The sequence below is a fragment of the Brachyhypopomus gauderio genome, chromosome 3, assembly GCF_052324685.1.
Source record: "Brachyhypopomus gauderio isolate BG-103 chromosome 3, BGAUD_0.2, whole genome shotgun sequence".
In the NCBI taxonomy this organism is placed as follows: domain Eukaryota; kingdom Metazoa; phylum Chordata; class Actinopteri; order Gymnotiformes; family Hypopomidae; genus Brachyhypopomus; species Brachyhypopomus gauderio.
In genome coordinates, this window is record NC_135213.1 from 21463573 (window position 1) to 21483426 (window position 19854).

General features: G+C 38.6%; 1 protein-coding gene and 1 long non-coding RNA gene across 5 annotated transcripts in view; both read right to left on the minus strand.

Annotated features, from left to right (window-relative positions):
• LOC143510684 (N-acetyllactosaminide beta-1,3-N-acetylglucosaminyltransferase 3-like) overlaps window positions 1-19854 on the minus strand; it is a 184407-nt gene that overhangs the window by 76997 nt on the left and 87556 nt on the right. The gene's annotated exons all lie outside the window — the stretch shown is intronic.
• On the minus strand, window positions 10770-18987 carry LOC143510688 (uncharacterized). 4 transcript variants are annotated; one of them, XR_013130069.1, is made up of 7 exons: window positions 15025-18983; window positions 14765-14880; window positions 14195-14286; window positions 13476-13572; window positions 12215-13231; window positions 11920-12105; window positions 10770-11818 (listed from the first exon to the last, which is right to left on the minus strand). It is a non-coding gene; the product is annotated as an uncharacterized LOC143510688 (long non-coding RNA). The 4 variants fall into 4 exon arrangements; XR_013130068.1 differs by having other exon boundaries at window positions 12215-12867; window positions 13169-13572; XR_013130067.1 differs by having other exon boundaries at window positions 12215-13572; window positions 14765-14908; window positions 15025-18987.

A 19854-nucleotide genomic window follows, 5' to 3' on the forward strand; every position in this document is an offset into this window, starting at 1 on the left:
TTTTTGCACATTGATTTATTTGTGCATTTTTTCCACTCAAACAGCTTCTTTTGGGTCTAAAGGACCTATTGGGTCTATTGCCTATTGAAGCCAAGTGGCCTATTCGTGTGTGAACCCGCCAATTGCCGCTTGCGGCTATATTTATTATTATTTTTCTCCGCATAAAACGCATACTGCAGCCTAGACCGTAAGGCCCAGGGAGACCAAACTTGGCAGACTGGTGTAGTCTGTTTGCGGGACCGTGCTTAAGTACAGACACCCAAATTGGCCTGATGGTGGCGCTATAGCGCAGCATTTTGCGTTTGGGTTCATATCTCCCACCCCGTAGGTCCTAGAAACAAAATTCCACTTCAGGTGCATTCCTTGGCTCCAGACAAACAAAAAAGCCTCAAGAACCATTAAGCTCCGCCTACTTAGATTTTTTGCTAATTTGCATAATATGCAAAACCTACTTTTTCCTACTACTCCTTGGTTTTTCATCGGATCACCACAACCTTGGTGTCAAAATATTCAGGAGAATCTCATTATCAAAGTTGCTTAAAAACATTTTGAGATTTGCATACAGTCTGGTTGTCACATGTCAATCAATAGATCCAAGGCGTGGCCAAATTTACTTAAACAGCCATATCTCAGCAACGCTTTGACGGATCTTCATAAAATTTTAACAGTTGTTAGGGCACATGACTCCGAGGTCACAGGTCAAAGCTGGCCTCGATTGTCCAATAGGGGGCGCTATAACATGGGAAAAACTGTATCTCAGAAACCATTAGTCACATCAAGCCAAAACTTTACAGGCATCATCAGGGGCCCAAGTGATATCAAGACACACAATGATGACATCATCACTCAAAAAACATGGCCGCCATGAGCCAATTAATTTTTATTTGAAATAATTGGCCATTTGACAGACTTACCATTGGCCAAACAACATGAAACCTCACCACTGTGCATATCTCAGGACTATGTGTCATGCTGTGCAGTTTTAAAACATATGGCCACTAGGTGGCGCTATTTGTGAAAATCATGCATAACTCCTCCAAATTTTCACTTAGGAACATGCAGCTTGTTTCATTTTATTCCTTGCAGTAGACCTGACAACTTTGCAATTACAAGTCCTATTAAAAAATGCATACTTTTGTCACATTCATCTATTGTTTGAAAATAGCTATTTACAAACTAGTCATAGGAATTTGATCCAATTATGGAAAAATTGCTATGAGCATAATCAGTAGACTCTGTAGGTAAAAACTGAGTAAAAAAATGTTGGATTTTTATTTTTCTGATTGGTCCATTTTCCCATTATATCATTGTGGCCATGCCATATATGACCTATATTGCTATAACTCATAAACCATGTATGCAATCAATTCCCAATTTGAAAGGCTTTTATATCCTGAAGTCCTTGTGAGGTACGCCAAGTTTGGTCCAAATTGGCCTGTCGGGGGCGCTACAGTACCCAAAAACCTAAGAAAACATAAAAACTCATGCTGCAATCTTGTTATGCAGAATACAGACAAGTAATTGGTCTTGTATTGTCCAGATCAATAAGTTCTATAACATTGCAATTGCATCTTATAACAAAAAGTGCACTGCCTGACCAGAAATGAACCTTTTAATTCACCAAAATGTCATATTGCATTACTGAGATTAATGAGATATCAGTATGGTAGTACTTGGGCTCCATCTAGTGGCCAAACATCGGAACGGACTGAAAACTATTTCTCACATGAAATACCACACAAACACACACACAAAGCTGATCTCAGCATGTGATTTAGTTCTGTGATTTGATTCATTTTGCCAATACACATTATTTTGATCCTTTTGGGCCTTTAGTGCCCCAATTGAACATTTTTTTGCACATTGATTTATTTGTGCATTTTTTCCACTCAAACAGCTTCTTTTGGGTCTAAAGGACCTATTGGGTCTATTGCCTATTGAAGCCAAGTGGCCTATTCGTGTGTGAACCCGCCAATTGCCGCTTGCGGCTATATTTAGGGTTCACACACACAGTGTGGGAAACCTATTGTTATTGTCGGGTTTTTTCTTTCTTTCTTTCTTTCTTTCTTATTATTATTTTTCTACTGATAAAACGCATACTGCAGCCTAGACCGTAAGGCCCAGGGAGACCAAACTTGGCAGGATGGTGTAGTCTCTTTGCGAGACCGTGCTAAAGCACAGAGACCCACATTGGCCTGATGGTGGCGCTATAGCGCACCATTTTGCGTTTTGGTCCATATCTCCCAAACCGTAGGGCCTAGAAACAAAATTCCACTTCTGATGGATTCCTTGGGTCAAGGCAAACAAAAAAGCCTCAAGAACCATTAAGCTCCGCCTACTTAGATTTTTTGCTAATTTGCATAATATGCAAAACCTACTTTTTTGTACTAGTCCCTGGTTTTTCATCGGATCACCACAACCTTGGTGTCAAAATATTCAGGAGAATCTCATTATCAACGTTGCTTAAAAACATTTTGAGATTTGCATACAGTCTGGTTGTCACATGTCAATCAATAGCTCCAAGGCGTGGCCAAATTTACTTAAACAGCCATATCTCAGCAACGCTTTGACGGATCTTCATAAAACTTTAACAGTTGTTAGGGCACATGACTCCGAGGTCATAGGTCAAAGCTGGCCACGATCGTCCAATAGGGGGCGCTATAACATGGGAAAAACTGTATCTCAGAAACCATTAGTCACATCAAGCCAAAACTTTACAGGCATCATCAGGGGCCCAAGTAATATCAAGACACACAATGATGACATCATCACTCAAAAAACATGGCCGCCATGAGCCAATTAATTTTTATTTGAATTAATTGGCCATTTGACAGACTTACCATTGGCCAAACAACATGAAACCTCACCACTGTGCATATCTTAGGACTATGTGTCATGCTGTGCAGTTTTGAAACATTTGGCCACTAGGTGGCGCTATTTGTGAAAATCATGCATAACTCCTCCAAATTTTCACTTAGGAACATGCAACTTGTTTCTTTTTATTCCTTGCAGTAGACCTGACAACTTTGCAATTACAAGTCCTATTAAAAAATGCATACTTTTGTCACATTCATCTATTGTTTGAAAATAGCTATTTACAAACTAGTCATAGGAATTTGATCCAATTATGGAAAAATTGCTATGAGCATAATCAGTAGACTCTGTAGGTAAAAATTGAGTAAAAAAATGTTGGATTTTTATTTTTCTGATTGGTCCATTTTCCCATTATATCATTGTGGCCATGCCATATATGACCTATATTGCTATAACTCATAAACCATGTATGCAATCAATTCCCAATTTGAAAGGCTTTTATATCCTGAAGTCCGTGTGAGGTATGCCAAGTTTGGTTCAAATTGGCCTGTCGGGGGCGCTACAGTACCCAAAAACCTAAGAAAACATAAAAACTCATGCTGCAATCTTGTTATGCAGAATACAGACAAGTAATTGGTCTTGTATGATCCAGATCAATAAGTTCTATAACATTGCAATTGCATCTTATAACAAAAAGTGCACTGCCTGACCAGAAATGAACCTTTTAATTCACCAAAATGTCATATTGCATTACTGAGATTAATGAGATATCAGTATGGTAGTACTTGGGCTCCATCTAGTGGCCAAACATCGGAACGGACTGAAAACTATTTCTCACATGAAATACCACACAAACACACACACAAAGCTGATCTCAGCATGTGATTTAGTTCTGTGATTTGAATCATTTTGCCAATACACATTATTTTGATCCTTTTGGGCCTTTAGTGCCCCAATTGAACCTTTTATTGCACATTGATTTATTTGTGCATTTTTTCCACTCAAACAGCTTCTTTTGGGTCTAAAGGACCTATTGGGTCTATTGCCTATTGAAGCCAAGTGGCCTATTCGTGTGTGAACCCGCCAATTGCCGCTTGCGGCTATTTAGGGTTCACACACGTAGTGTGGGAAACCTATTGTAATTGTCGGGTTTTTTCTTTCTTATTATTATTAGGGGTCCAAGCACCAGCGGTGCTGGAACCCTATTGTAATTGTTCTGATTATTATTATTATTATTATTATTCTTTTTCTCCGCTAAAACGCGTCGTGCAGCCTAAACCGTAAGTCCTACAGACTTCTCCTTTGGCCAACTTGTAGTACTCCTCTCCGCTACTCAGGCGCAACACGCCAGCCCGATCCGACCATAGGTGGCGCTATAGCGCACAAAATCGCATGAAAAAGTTTACATAGGTGTTTCTCCTACACCGTATGTCCTAGAGATAAAATTCAAACTGCATCTGATCAGGCATGAGCTCATCTAAAAAAAGTTCCATTGAAGCTATATGCTCCGCCCCTTACATGTCGAGCTAATTTGCATAATATGCAAATACCCACACATTTTTGAGCGCGTACTAGTCCCTGGATTTTTCACATACATGCACATATGTGGTATCCAGGCGCTCACAAGAGTCTGAACTTTAATAGTTATGGAGCCAAAGTGCACATTTCTGCACATGGGCGTGGCCACATGCATCACAAGTCAAGCGTCGAAAATTCCTTCGCCAAAAATCCACATATTCTGCTGTATCTCAGGCATACTTTCATGTATTCACTCCAAATTTCACACACATGTACCTATTGGGTGTCTAGACCTGCACATGCATTTTGGCAGACATGCACACCTAGGTGGCGCTATAACGGCCAAAAAACTCTCCTGCCCACACCGATTGGCCAAATAACTCCAAACTTGGTACGCATCATCTATATGCACCTATGACACAGGTCCTTGACCTGCACCATCATATGTCCAATATGGCCGCCGCTATCGACCAATCAGCTTTCAGTACACCTTTCACAAGCTTATCATATGCCAATCAACATGAAACTCACATATTATGTTCATCTACACACCCTCTAATACATATCAAAGTATGACGGGAATTGCACCACTAGGTGGCGCTATACTAGAAATTCCTGAATTACTCCTACATGCTTTCATGTAGAAGGACAATCATGATCTCATATGATTCTATGCAAAATCACTAACAACTTTGTAATTGCAAGTGCTTTGCAAAAAAGTACAGATTTTTGTGTATAATCCAATACATATAATTTACACTTTTCATACAAATCCTAGAATTTTCACTCCATCACCTCAAATCACATATTATAATATCCAGCAGCATGTGAAATACAAAACTGGTAGAACAAATTCTAAGATTCTTGCAATTTAATATTTTTCATATGCATCACAATGGTACCGTCATGACATATGAACTGCATATTTCAAAAACTCCCCTATATAATGTCTGATTGTTATGAAAATGGACAGACACATTCAGAAGACCACTGAGGTGATATCTGCCAAGTTTGTGCCAAATCCATCCACAAATGGTTGTACTGTGAATATTTTCATTTTCTATGCTGAACATGCATGCAGATCAAAGGTCATTCTTTTCCTCAAAAGAGTTAGAGTTGAGCCTGTAATCCAGTCAGACCCATTAGCTCAATGGCTAGAGCAATGTGCTCCCAGCCACAATGCACGTGGACAACGGGGGTTCGAATCCCACGTTGGGCAGTATTCCCCCATAAGTTTAAAAAGCTGCCATTTAGATTCTGTTTTTTGAGCAGGTACTTTATTCACGAACGTACTTCATATACTTTCATATACATTTCAAATACCTTTACATGATGTACCAGTGGGTGCGCAAATCTTGCCAAACCTCAGCTTGGACCCCGTAATTGCCGCTTGCGGCTATATTTATTAGGGTTCACACACGTAGTGTGGGAAACCTATTGTAATTGTCGGGTTTTTTCTTTCTTATTATTATTATTATTAGGGTTCACACACGTAGTGTGGGAAACCTATTGTAATTGCTCGAATTTTTCTTTTTTCTTCTTATTATTATTATTATTTTTCTCCGCATAAAACGCATACTGCAGCCTAGACCGTAAGGCCCAGAGACACCAAACTTGGCAGAATGGTGTAGTCTCTTTGCGAGACCGTGCTAAAGTACAGAGACCCACATTGGCCTGATGGTGGCGCTATAGCGCACCATTTTGCGTTTTGGTCCATATCTCCCAAACCGTAGGGCCTAGAAACAAAATTCCACTTCTGATGGATTCCTTGGTTCAAGCCAAACAAAAAAGCCTCAAGAACCATTAAGCTCCGCCTACTTAGATTTTTTGCTAATTTGCATAATATGCAAAACCTACTTTTTTATACTAGTCCCTGGTTTTTCATCCGATCACCACAAGTTTGGTATCAAAATGTTCAGAAGAATCTCATTATCAATATTCCTGGAAAAAATTGTGACATTTGCATACAGTGTCGTTGTGACATGTCAATCAATAGCTCTGGGGCGTGGCCAAATTTACTTAAACAGCTATATCTCAGCAACGCTTTGACGGATCTTCATAAAATTTTAACAGTTGTTAGGGCACATGACTCCGAGGTCATAGGTCAAAGCTGGCCACGATTGTCCAATAGGGGGCGCTATAACATGGGAAAAACTGTTTCTCAGAAACCATTAGTCACATCAAGCCAAAACTTTACAGGCATCATCAGGGGCCCAAGTGATATCAAGACACACAATGATGACATCATCACTCAAAAAACATGGCCGCCATGAGCCAATTAATTTTTATTTGAATTAATTGGCCATTTGACAGACTTACCATTGGCCAATCAACATGAAACCTCACCACTGTGCATATCTCAGGACTATGTGTCATGCTGTGCAGTTTTAAAACATTTGGCCACTAGGTGGCGCTATTTGTGAAAATCATGCATAACTCCTCCAAATTTTCACTTAGGAACATGCAACTTGTTTCTTTTTATTCCTTGCAGTAGACCTGACAACTTTGCAATTACAAGTCCTATTAAAAAATGCATACTTTTGTCACATTTATCAATTGTTTGAAAATAGCTCTTTAAGAACTAGTCCTAGGAATTTGATCCAATGATGGCAAAAATGGCATAGGCATAATCTGTAGACACTGTAGTTAACTACATATGGAAAAAATGTTGCATTTTTATTTGTCTGATTGGTCAATTTTTCCATTATATCCTTCTGGCCATGCCATAAATGACCTTTATTGCTATAACTCATAAACCATGTAAGTGATCAACTCCCAATTTGAAAGGCTTTTATACACTGAGGTCCCTGTGAGGTATGCCAAGTTTGGTTCAAATTGGCCTGTCGGAGGCGCTACAGTACCCAAAAACCTGAGAAATCATAAAAACTCACGCAGCAATCTTGTTATGCAGAATACAGACAAGTAATGGGGCTTGTATGATTCAGATCAATGAGGTCTATAACATTGCAATTACATCTCATAACAAAAAGTGCACTGCCTGACCAGAAATGAACCTTTTAATTCACCAAAATGTCATTGCATTACTGAGATTAATGAGATATCAGTATGATAGTACTTGGGCTCCATCTAGTGGCCAAACACCGGAACTGACTAAAAACTATTTCTCACATGAAACACCACACAAACACACACAAAGCTGATCTCAGCATGTGATTTAGTTCTGTGATCTGAATAATTTTGCCAATACATATTATTTTGATCCTTTTGGGCCTTTAGTGCCCCAATTGAACCTTTTTTTGCACATTGATTTATTTGTGCATTTTTTCCACTCAAACAGCTTCGTTTCACATTTTGGGGTCTAAAGGACCTTTTGGGCCTCTGCCTATTGAGGCCAAGAAGCCTATTCGTGTGTGAACCCGCCAATTGCCGCTTGCGGCTATATTTATTATTATTTTTCTCCGCATAAAACGCATACTGCAGCCTAGACCGTAAGGCCCAGAGACACCAAACTTGGCAGAATGGTGTAGTCTCTTTGCGAGACCGTGCTAAAGTACAGACACCCACATTGGCCTGATGGTGGCGCTATAGCGCAGCCTTTTGCGTTTTGGTCCATATCTCCCACCCCTTAGGTCCTAGAAACAAAATTCCACTTCAGGTGGATTCCCTGGCTCCAGACAAACAAAAAAGCCTCAAGAACCATTAAGCTCCGCCTACTTAGATTTTTTGCTAATTTGCATAATATGCAAAACCTACTTTTTCCTACTACTCCTTGGTTTTTCATCGGATCACCACAACCTTGGTGTCAAAATATTCAGGAGAATCTCATTATCAAAGTTGCTTAAAAACATTTTGAGATTTGCATACAGTCTGGTTGTCACATGTCAATCAATAGCTCCAAGGCGTGGCCAAATTTACTTAAACAGCCATATCTCAGCAACGCTTTGACGGATCTTCATAAAATTTTAACAGTTGTTAGGGCACATGACTCCGAGGTCATAGGTCAAAGCTGGCCTCGATTGTCCAATAGGGGGCGCTATAACATGGGAAAAACTGTATCTCAGAAACCATTAGTCACATCAAGCCAAAACTTTACAGGCATCATCAGGGGCCCAAGTGATATCAAGACACACAATGATGACATCATCACTCAAAAAACATGGCCGCCATGAGCCAATTAATTTTTATTTGAATTAATTGGCCATTTGACAGACTTACCATTGGCCAAACAACATCAAACCTCACCACTGTGCATATCTCAGGACTATGTGTCATGCTGTGCAGTTTTAAAACATTTGGCCACTAGGTGGCGCTATTTGTGAAAATCATGCATAACTCCTCCAAATTTTCACTTAGGAACATGTAACTTGTTTCTTTTTATTCCTTGCAGTAGACCTGACAACTTTGCAATTACAAGTCCTATTAAAAAATGCATACTTTTGTCACATTCATCTGTTGTTTGAAAATAGCTATTTACAAACTAGTCATAGGAATTTGATCCAATTATGGAAAAATTGCTATGAGCATAATCAGTAGACTCTGTAGGTAAAAAGTGATTAAAAAAATGTTGGATTTTTATTTATCTGATTGGTCCATTTTCCCATTATATCATTGTGGCCATGCCATTTATGACCTTTATTGCTATAACTCATAAACCATGTAAGTGATCAACTCGCAATTTGAACTGCTTATATAGCCTGAGGTCCCTGTGAGGTATGCCAAGTTTGGTTCAAATTGGCCTGTCGGGGGCACTACAGTACCCAAAAACCTAGAAAATCATAAAAACTCAGGCTGCAATCTTGTTATAAAGAATACAGACAAGTAATTGGTCTTGTATGATTCAGATCAATGAGATCTATAACATTGCAATTACATCTCATAACAAAAAGTGCACTGCCTGACCAGAAATGAACCTTTTAATTCACCAAAATGTCCTATTTCATTTCTGAGATTAATGAGGTATCGGTATGATAGTACTTGGGCTCCATCTAGTGGTCAAACACCGGAACTGACTTAAAACTATTGCTCACATGAAATACCACACAAAGACACACAAAGCTGATCTCAGCATGCGATTTAGTTCTGTGATCTAAATCATTTTGCCAATACAATTTCTTTTGAACCTTTTGGGCCTTTAGTGCCTCAAATTGGCCTGTCGAGGGCGCTACAGTACCCAAAAACCTAAGAAATCATAAAAACTTGTGATGCAATCCTGTTATGCAGAATGCAGACGAGTAATGGGGCTTGTATGATTCAGAACAGTGAAATAATTAACTTTGAAATGACATCTCATAAAAGTGCACTGCCTGACCATAAATAAACCTTTTAATTCACTAAAATGTCTTATTTGTCACTATAATATCAGTATGGTAATACTAAATTCCGGAACTGACTGAAAACTATTGCTCACATGAAACACCACACAAATACACTCATACACACACAAAGCTAATCTCAGTATGCGATTTAGTTCTATGATCTGAATAATTTTTTTCCAATAAAATGTATTTTTGTCTTTAGTGCCTCAATGGCCTGTTATTTCTTGATTGGGTCCATCTATATATGCAGTAGTGTCCATGTCTACTGCCTGTTGGATGATCTGCTGATCTGTGGATTAGTCCTGAACTTTTATGATGTCCTAATTCTTCTGTGGACAGAATAACATGAGTACTTGTGTTCGTTTTGCCTGTATTGTAAATTATTGCTTTTCTGATCATATGAAATAAAAGGCACTGCTGGCCAAAAGGTCAAAATGTGCAAATCTGTCCTAACAGCTTTGTTAAAGATTTATATTCATCATTGATGACATGTGACACTAACTACACTGCACTGTATATGTTTACCAAAGGTATACAAACCTCTTTCATGCAATAAGTGTCAAAAGTTGCAAATTATTTGGCCAGTAGATGGAGCTGTGAGACAAAATTTGAAATGCACATATAGTTTTTAGACTTTTCCCTTCCAAAATACAGCGCATTGTTTAAAGGTCAAAGTTTTTAAACTCTTTCATAAAGTTCTCATGATCACTCATATGTGGAGATCTGTTTATACAGGCTATGTGCACTAAGTATCTGCATTCAAGAGGCTTATTTCCAGAGGTGGGCATTGCAAGTTCAGGAAGTAAAAGTCACCAGCAGGATTTTGCTCAGTCCTCCTGGATTGTGTTGATTCCACATTTTACCTGCATTGCACTAATTAGAAAATATAGCAAGCTTCAGTAAAATCCTGCTGAAGACTTTTACTTTCTGAACCTGTAATGTCCACCTCTGATTATTTCACCTCACATGCTCAAAGTGATTAAGGCCTTTGGTCTATGGCCTTTGTATCTAACCCTAATCCCAATTTTCTAAAAACAACAAGTGTATGTGATTTTCATTTGCATAAAATTGTCAGAACATTATATATTGACAAACATTTTCATATTTGGGCTCTATTTGAGACCAGTGCAAACTGTCAATATAATAACACACGAGAACCTCTTTATAAACATAATGTATTTTATTTATAACTGACAATCAACACAATGCAAAACTTTTCATGTTCAGTATAACAACTAGGAGAGAAGGCTGAATGCAAGTGCGGACTGACCAATGATTTAATACCAAAACGAATACATACACAGCACACAGAACAGACACCAAGAATAAATCAAACATCTAACATATGAACCAAACACTAACAGAAATAACTGGGTGGGCAAGGCTAAAGAAAAGAAAATACAACAAGCAAAATCACACAAAGTACATCTAACAGAGAATGTAAAATACAAGGAGTACACACAGACTAGTATTATAGACACAAAAGACCAAGATACCAAATAACATACAAGCAAGTGGTACTTACAATAACAGACCACATAAGAGACTAAACGCAAGACTTAAATACACTGACCAAAGAAGGTACTTAACAAGACACACCAGAAAGCAATAACGAGGGGCAGAAAACAAGGCAGGGGAGTGAAGTCAGACACAATGAGGAATTTCAAAATAAAAGACAAACGGAAGACATGACCGACAGGAGGGAGGCAGGACTGTGACATTCAGTCTGTTTATTTGAGATCATTTCTCTAGATAAATATAATTAAAAAAAATTTATGATAATGTATAGTATAACTATTGTAATAATCCCTCACTAAGGAGCTGAGGTGCCCTGTACTGGTTCACAGCAAATAAAAGAAACATCAGATAATAATACAGTCCACTGTAAATTAAAATTTTGTCATTATTGAGTTCAAAGCAGACCTGTAGTTAGTAATCACAATATGTGTAGATATCTATATATCTCTATGTGCAGTATGCAAGCAGCTTTACAAGCGCATGGGTCCATATCCCTAATGAGCAAGCCAGGGGCGACAGTGGCAAGGAAAAACTCCCTTGGCATGATTAGGAAGAAACCTTGGGAGGACCAAGACTCAAAAGGGAACCCATCCTCCATTGGGCGGCCCAGCTAGTAGTCACAGTCCCTCCAATATGGAAGTTGAGCCTCAGGTAGGAAGGACTTGTGTGACTGAATTCTCCTGAAGAATCATCTGAGCACATCAAATAGAGAGATAGTTAAGGTGCAGCTGTGACAGTTAGAGTGAAGCTGTTTGTCTGGTCTCTAAAGGAATATGAAATATGTTTAGCATACCTGCAGCAACACTTGTATCACAGACCTGTCCACCTTTTAATTCTGTGATAAAGTGTATGCCAATCCACATGTGCTAGATGTGACATCATTGGTAGATGACTGTAACATGGTCCTACAGTGCACACTGATGAACCATTGATGCCATCAAGACCACATGCCTTGTGTAAGGGAACCCTCCATAAAGATCTGAGCACATCAGACACAGACATGGTTAATGTGCACCTGTCACAGTACAATGGTAGTTTAACTTTACATAAAGATATGTTTGTCTCCAAATTACAATAGAACATCTTACCTGGTGAACGCAGCAGATACCAAATCTGTCCATCTCTGTAATCTGTGATAGCATGCAAGTGATTCCATATGTGCTTGATGTCACATCCTTGATAGTTGACTGCAACTTGTCCCTGGCCTTTAGAAGGACATTCCTGGCTTTCCTGTATGACACCAGGTTCCCAGACATGTAGGCAGCACTGACCACTCTTTGACCAATAGCTCCAGCCTTTAATCAGGAATTTTGGTTTGTGCAGGATTAGATGTGAAGTTAAATGTCCATGTTTATTGCTTCTTGGAAACTGTATTACCTGTGGATTCAGTCCTGAAGTATGATATTTGTCAACAGTCCTTTAACAGATGATTTGAGAACTGTTTTGCTTTGTTAAACATTTGGCCTGTATTTTATATGAATACCTTTATATTTCGTAATAAAAAACAAATAAAATAAATAATACATACAATAAAATAAAATGCTGTGAACCAGTTAATAGGGCACTCTCAGCTCCTTAGTCTGTTCCCACAAGAGGCCGTCCAGATAGTTTACCCCCTGTATCCCCCACCCCCCACTTCGTGGACGCTTCAAGTTGTGCCTGACTTAATCAAAAGTTTTAGTTCAAAGTGTCACCAAATTGTCAGTAAAGTGTCAGCAAACCGTCAGCAAACGTTAAGTACCTGAAATTGAAGATTAATGAAAACAGTTCAGTACAACACATTCATGAAAACTGAAATATGTTGGCATAACAGAAACACTGACATCTTCTGCAGAAACATCTTTGATATATACATGATCAATCAAAGTGCCATATTCAGTTGTTGGTTCTCTTATAACCTGAGTAAAGCCATGGAGTTGCATAGTATTACTGACTGTCCTTGTTACAAAAAGATTTTCATTGAAATCTCCCATGATCACTTTTCTTCCTGGGAATCTGTCAATATGAGAAATCAAGTGTATCAGGTTATTTTGAAACATTACCAGATTGTAGGAAGGAGGTCTGTACAGAACTGCCACTGTTGTATTCAGCTGAGGTAGGATGAACTGCAGGCATTCAATGTTAATGCATGGTAAATCAACAATACTACAACCAGTATGTCGTTTATAATACACACCAACACCACCATGTTGTCGATCCTTCAAGTCAGCAAACATCACCTGACTAGTGTCATATGAAAAACATCTGGGTTTACTATAGAATGCAAATTCAGATAATTCAATATCAATGTTGCAATCATTTGGTTGTAACCAAGTTTCTGTCACACAAATAATGTCAGCTTCCATGTACCTCGAATCATGTCTCAGGTCTTCCACATGGCATGTTAGTCCTTCAACATTGTGCAGAAGAATCTTGTATGACCCAGAGGGGGGTGGCAGCTCTGTCACTGGTTCAATAAATAAAGGCATGTTATGTAATGACTGTTCAATGTCTTCTTTTGCATAAATAGCACTCTCTTTGAAATCTTTTATCTTAAGCCCTTCCAAAGATGTTACACGACTCAAGGCCACATATGCTTGTCCTGCTGCAAATATCTTTTTTAGTGACACAACAGCTTTTTCCACAGTAAGACCTTGTACTTTGTGAACAGTGCAAGCCCAGGCTAATTTCAGGGGAAACTGACGTCGCATTCCACCACTTTTTGTCACTCTTTCTTCTTCAGGGAAAATAGGAGTGGCTTTTTCAAATCCTGGTTTTAAACAAGGATGTTTTGCTCTTAATTTATTTCCTATTCTTTCATTTTCAAATGTGACATATATTTTGGCTGGAAAGTCATCTTCAGAATCAAAACACACTTCAGCAACTGTACCAAATGCACCGTTTACAAGTCCGTCTGCTACATCAATGTTTTTAAGAAGCATAACATGAGCATTTACAGCGATGTGAAGAGATTCTGGTAAAGACGTGTGGGTAGTATGAACATGATGTCCATGCATTTTTTCCAGCCGACCTGTTTTTGCAACCTTTTCAAAGTCCTGTGCATGAATGATAGTAATGTCTGCACATACCTTCTTCAACATGTTTGCATTGTGATCATCCACTTCAGCATTTGTTGCATAAATATACAGAGCAGTACTGTCCAGTTCATCACCTTCACCACCTGTTTCACATAATTTCAACATATTCACATCATGTTCTGACAAATTATCTTGTCTTTTGTGTTTCCTTAAACGACTCAGTAACTGAGCAAACTCCATGTTTTTTTGTCTCATGATTTGTGACAGCTCAACCAATGCAAAGTGGTTCTGCCATAGATTTACACCTTTAGGTTCAGTGTATAGAGACTTTCCTTTCACAGGAGAAAGTTGATAAAAATCTCCAACTGCAATTATAGACACATTTCCAAAAGCAGAATAATCTCCTTGTTGTTTAATTTGTCTCAATCTGCCATGAATATACGATAAGAGTTTGTGATCAACCATTGAGATTTCATCAATAATGACAATTTGTAGATTTCCCAATTTAGCTCTCAGTGAATTTATCTTTTCATCTCCGAGCGGTTGATAAGGCAGCGTTACCTCTGGTGATATAGAGAAACAGTTGTGTATTGTTGCAGCGTCGATGTTAAATGCACTTACACCAGTTGGAGCTGTTATTAACACATGCGTCTCATCTGGATTATCTGACAATCGGGACAGGATGCGACATGATTCGTAGTATATTGCTTTGATTAACATGGATTTTCCAACACCACCTGGACCAGATATAAACACATGAAATGGCTGCGGGTTTTTAGCAAGTGTCTTTTCTAAACACCAATGTCGAATTTTGTAAAATATTTCAGACTGTTGTTCGTTTAGTGAACGAAGCACATACATTGCTTCCTCTTTTCGCATACCTTTCTCTTTTCCTATAGCACAGCGTGGTTCAGCTGGTAATAAATCAGGTATGTCAGCAGCAGAAATATTTTGCTCTGTTTCATCAGTAGGATTTTCTTTTCTGTGAAGACATTCTAAACGTTCACGTTCATTCTCTGGACAGATTTCCGCCCAAGCATCTTCCACTGCACCGTTTCTTTTTAACTGTTCCTCGGCTTCATCTATTGTGTCAGCATCTTTCTCGAAATATGACATATTTAAGTCTACTATTGTTTTGACTGATTGGACTTCTTCATCAGAATATTTGATAAACCCAGTCTTATAAAAATCCTCATAAGTGTTGAAAGTTGGTGGCTTGAGTTGACAATCCAAATAATGAGGCAAAAACAATTGCAAAATACTTTGATAATGCTTCTCTGGATGTTTTGTGGGTGAAAAGCGAGCGTATCGCACAACAGCAGAATCTGTTCGTGTCCGTTTCCTTATGAATCCTAAGCTTTTCTCCAACTTTATGGCATCACGAGCTGAACTTTCAGATTTTGACAATATTCTGTACTCCGATGCAAAACTGGCTAAACACATCTGGGAAAATTCGTCCGTTTTTGGTCTATATCTGTATCTGTCTGTGATGCTGTTCATCCATATGTTTTGATTATCATCATTGTCATATTCAGCTCGCGTTTGTATTACGTGAAGTGGAAGACTCATTCTCACTACGTTATCACCAGTAGGAATAAATTGCACTTTGCGAGAGGCTTCTTTCAGTTTCATGTTAGTAAGTCGGTACACACTTTCCTGAGCTGAAACTTCACGATTGTGTAAAAATACACTTCCGAGTTTCCGTAAAGCATGTTTAGCGTCAAGGTTACCTTGTTCTGTGGCTTCTTTTTGAGTACGTGACAAAAGCAATCCCATCTCTCTCTCAGCTTTGGAAATGTAAGAGATTATATACACAATGCAGGAATATGCATCAACTACAAACTGAATGTCCATATTTGCATTCCAACAACGTATAAGATCTCTGTTGTATTGGTTTACCCATATGTCACCTGGTTTTCTTTTTAGGACAAAAGTAGTTTTTCGAGACACTCTGATGTAAGCAGCTTCAAATATCTCTTGACTTATACCAAGCGAAGCAAATAACTCCTCAGTAGAATCAAAGATAACATCTGTATTCAATAACGCATCTTTTACTTTTTTCATGATAGCCTCTGCTACATCTTTTTCCATTGAAGGCATGTTATTACCTTTGGCTGATTCCACATAATTCTCATCTTTCTCTTTAGCATCTTTTTCAGGATTGTCAGTTTTACGCCTTGTTATAAATGTTCTGCTACTCGGTGGGCGTGGAAAATTAAAACGACAAGTTGTTTTCTTTTTTCTGCATGATTTTGAATGTCTTTTGCTGTGTTGTTGTACACTGGAAACAATGTCATGCATTTCTTTGTCATCCTCCGATGGCATTTCACATGTCACATAGTGATCTACAAATGACACAACTTCATCATCATCATTTTTGTCCACTTGAGGTGCATCTTTGACCCAAAACAAGCAGTGAGTGTGAGGTGAGCCACGCTGTTGAAATTCAACTCTGTAAAAGTAATCAACAATTTCACCAATCGGTTGTGCTTCAGACATAATCACATCTTTAAGGAAATAGTGGAATCGATGTTCAAACATCCTGGCTGCTGTGACAGGGTTAGTTTTTATTAGAGCACATCTTTCTGACCAGTCTAGATCATCAGTAGAAGTTTCTCTCCCCTCTTGTTTGAGAATAGTTTGCAATAATTCTGGCCAACGCAGATCAGCAGATGAAAATGAGCAAAACCATGTGGGAATACCCAGTTGTCGCACCATTGCAAACAGGTCTTTTTGAACACTTTGCCAGAAAGGGGGTGTACCACGAATAGGTCTTAAGAATTTATACCCTTCATCAAAATTGAAAATGTTCTGCAAGGCTTCTCTGTTAGTCAACATTTCTGATGTAATCACAGGTTTGTTGCGTGTATCATGTCCTTTTCTCAATGCAATAGACACATTTGACACAATCTGATTTAACTCTGACAAATATTGACCATAAAAAATGTAATCCAAGTTCTTTGCAAAACGTCCGTCTGCGTTGAGTATTCTGGTGTTCAAGTATCTGCTCAGTGTGAGTTTCTCTTTTCTGTGGTCATGAAAAGTACCCGTACCATTTGGAAATAGAACTGGAAAACACTTTGCCTCATTTGAATGATCGTTCAAGAGCCTTACAGGATTATTACCTTCTGCAGGTGCCACAGACATTATGCCATCAAAGTGCTGATCCAAAACCTCTTGTGCAATATCAACAGGTTGTAAACAGGTATCCATGAACATACCGTGCTGTTGTCTGTCGTGCAAGGTTTCATCTATATCCACATCTTCAGATTCATTATTCTCATCATTGTTCTCCTCATCAACATGCTGTGTACATGTGTCATCAGGCTCTTGTGTTTCATGTTCAGTTTTATTTAGTGGATTGACCCAGTCATTATTAAATGTCACATCTCTGTAAAAGTCATTATGTTGTTTGAGGTACAATAATGCATCCTTTATTTTTTCTGTATTAACAAATTTGTACTCATAGTGCCCCTTGTAAGTCAATTTCCTCTTTAGTTTTATGCGAATCATCAAATCAACATTTTCTGTTCTTGGTAGCACTTCAGTTACATCTGTAATGTTAGATGGAACACACACAACAGGTCCATGAACACCATTCTGTCCACCTTTTGGTAAAGACACAAGTCTCATGAATGGAATATTCATCCCAATCAGATGTTGTTCAAGTGAGTTTAGATTGTGTAGTTCAGGTGGAATTGGTTCTAGTGCAAGATTGTTCATAACACTTTCTTCTGGCATTTTCCCATTAAGAATCTTTCTGTGACATGTGTAGCAAATCCACAGTGATCCAGCAGGGCCAGTTTGAATGTTACACTTAGGAACACAGGTATGACTACATCGATGTAAGTATGTGTCAGTAATACATCTCTCTGCTATGGAAACAACCTCCTGGGCTTTATTGAGATATGTATCTTTTCTGCATTTGATTACTTGATTCTTGAACAATAGTCGATGGCATACTGAGCACACATATTCAGGACCAGTACTTATTTTCTCTCTGAAGTTTTCAGTCACATAGTTAATATCTTTGTGTTTCCTTTTTTCTGTGTTCTTTCTTTCTTTACTTCTGTTTTTAGTAACGTTAGCATAGCAGATGTCTGTTTTATACCTCTCAATACCAAGTTGTTTCTTAGCTGCTTGATGTTGAGGATCATGATGATAAGCTTCAAAACTCCTCTCCATACTCTTCTTTTTCTTAGCCGTTTGATATTCTGGATCGGTATGATAAGCGTCAAAACTCTGTCTTTTTATAGTCTCTCTGTGATGTTCATTTGAGGAATATTTATTAATACTTAATTGTTTCACATGTTCCCTGTGTTCCATATCCGTCGCATATTTGTTTACACTTGCTTGTTTAACTTTTCCACTGTGTTCCATATCCGTCGCATATTTGTTTACACTTGCTTGTTTAACTTTTCCTCTGTGTTCCATATCCGTCGCATATTTGTTTACACTTGCTTGTTTAACTTTTCCACTGTGTTCCATATCCGTCGCATATTTGTTTACACTTGCTTGTTTAACTTTTCCTCTGTGTTCCATATCCGTCGCATATTTGTTTACACTTGCTTGTTTAACTTTTCCTCTGTGTTCCATATCCGTCGCATATTTGTTTATGCTTAACTGTTTATTCCGTTCTTTATGTTGCGAATTCGTTGCGTATTCAACACTGCTACGTGTTTTGACACTATCTCTGTATATTTCATTTTCACGGTATCGTTTCAGTGTTCTCTGAATCTTTTCCTCCTGGCTTGTTCCATATTTGATTCTCCGTTTCTCAAGTTCAGAGCGACTGGACTTTGTTTCTGATTTTCTGCTGTCACATCTCTTTAAACATAGTGCGGCACAGGTCTGTCCATCAGGAACTTTAACACACGTCACTACTTCATAATGAGACTCGCTACAATGTTTGAGGTATATTCCCGCATCTTGGTCGCAACTATTGCACGATGAATATTTTAGCCACGTATTTCTACTGAATGTAAATATATTGGTAAAAAAAAGATCGGCTGCAGCTTGTATTTCAACTTCAGTAGCCCAGGTTCCCACGTATTTCATTCGGGAAGTAGCAAGATAATTTGCAACAGATGAAAACCCTTGTCGAAGACAGTTAATGTACTTAGATTCGTTTCTCTCCATTTGTGTAGTTACAGCACGTCGTATTTTTCTGTGTTCTTTCTCACTTCCGCTAATTGCAAATGCCAGTGATCTGAATAAACAGTTACCGTCACCAATGATAGTTTTTGTTTCACAAGGATCACCCATCGGTACTGGTATGGTTTGGTCGCTACGAGCATGTTCGATGTACACAACGTTTTGCCTTAAACATAATGTCTTCTGCTGTTTCACTGTCAATGGACAAAACTGAAAGTATTCACGTTGTGTGTCGCCAATCAGCACGTCACTGTCATTTCTCACAGATACATCGGTAAGGTTGTTTACATGCTTCATTCGTTTACCAACATGCAGTTCGGGTACCGTTTTCACCTCGGAATCATTGTCAGCTGCTTTGCGTTTACTTTGCACGTTTGCTTTGCTGCAGGGTTGTGAACGGTCAAATGCGTCACCTTTTTTAGTTTCATTTTCATTTGTGTTACGATTTCGTTTTAGCACACTGCTGTAGAGCTCTCGGTGTGTAGTGACAGACAAACCATCTTGTGTTTTCTCTTCCGCTGTGCTTCTGCCAGTTATGTTCACAACAACACCAGTAA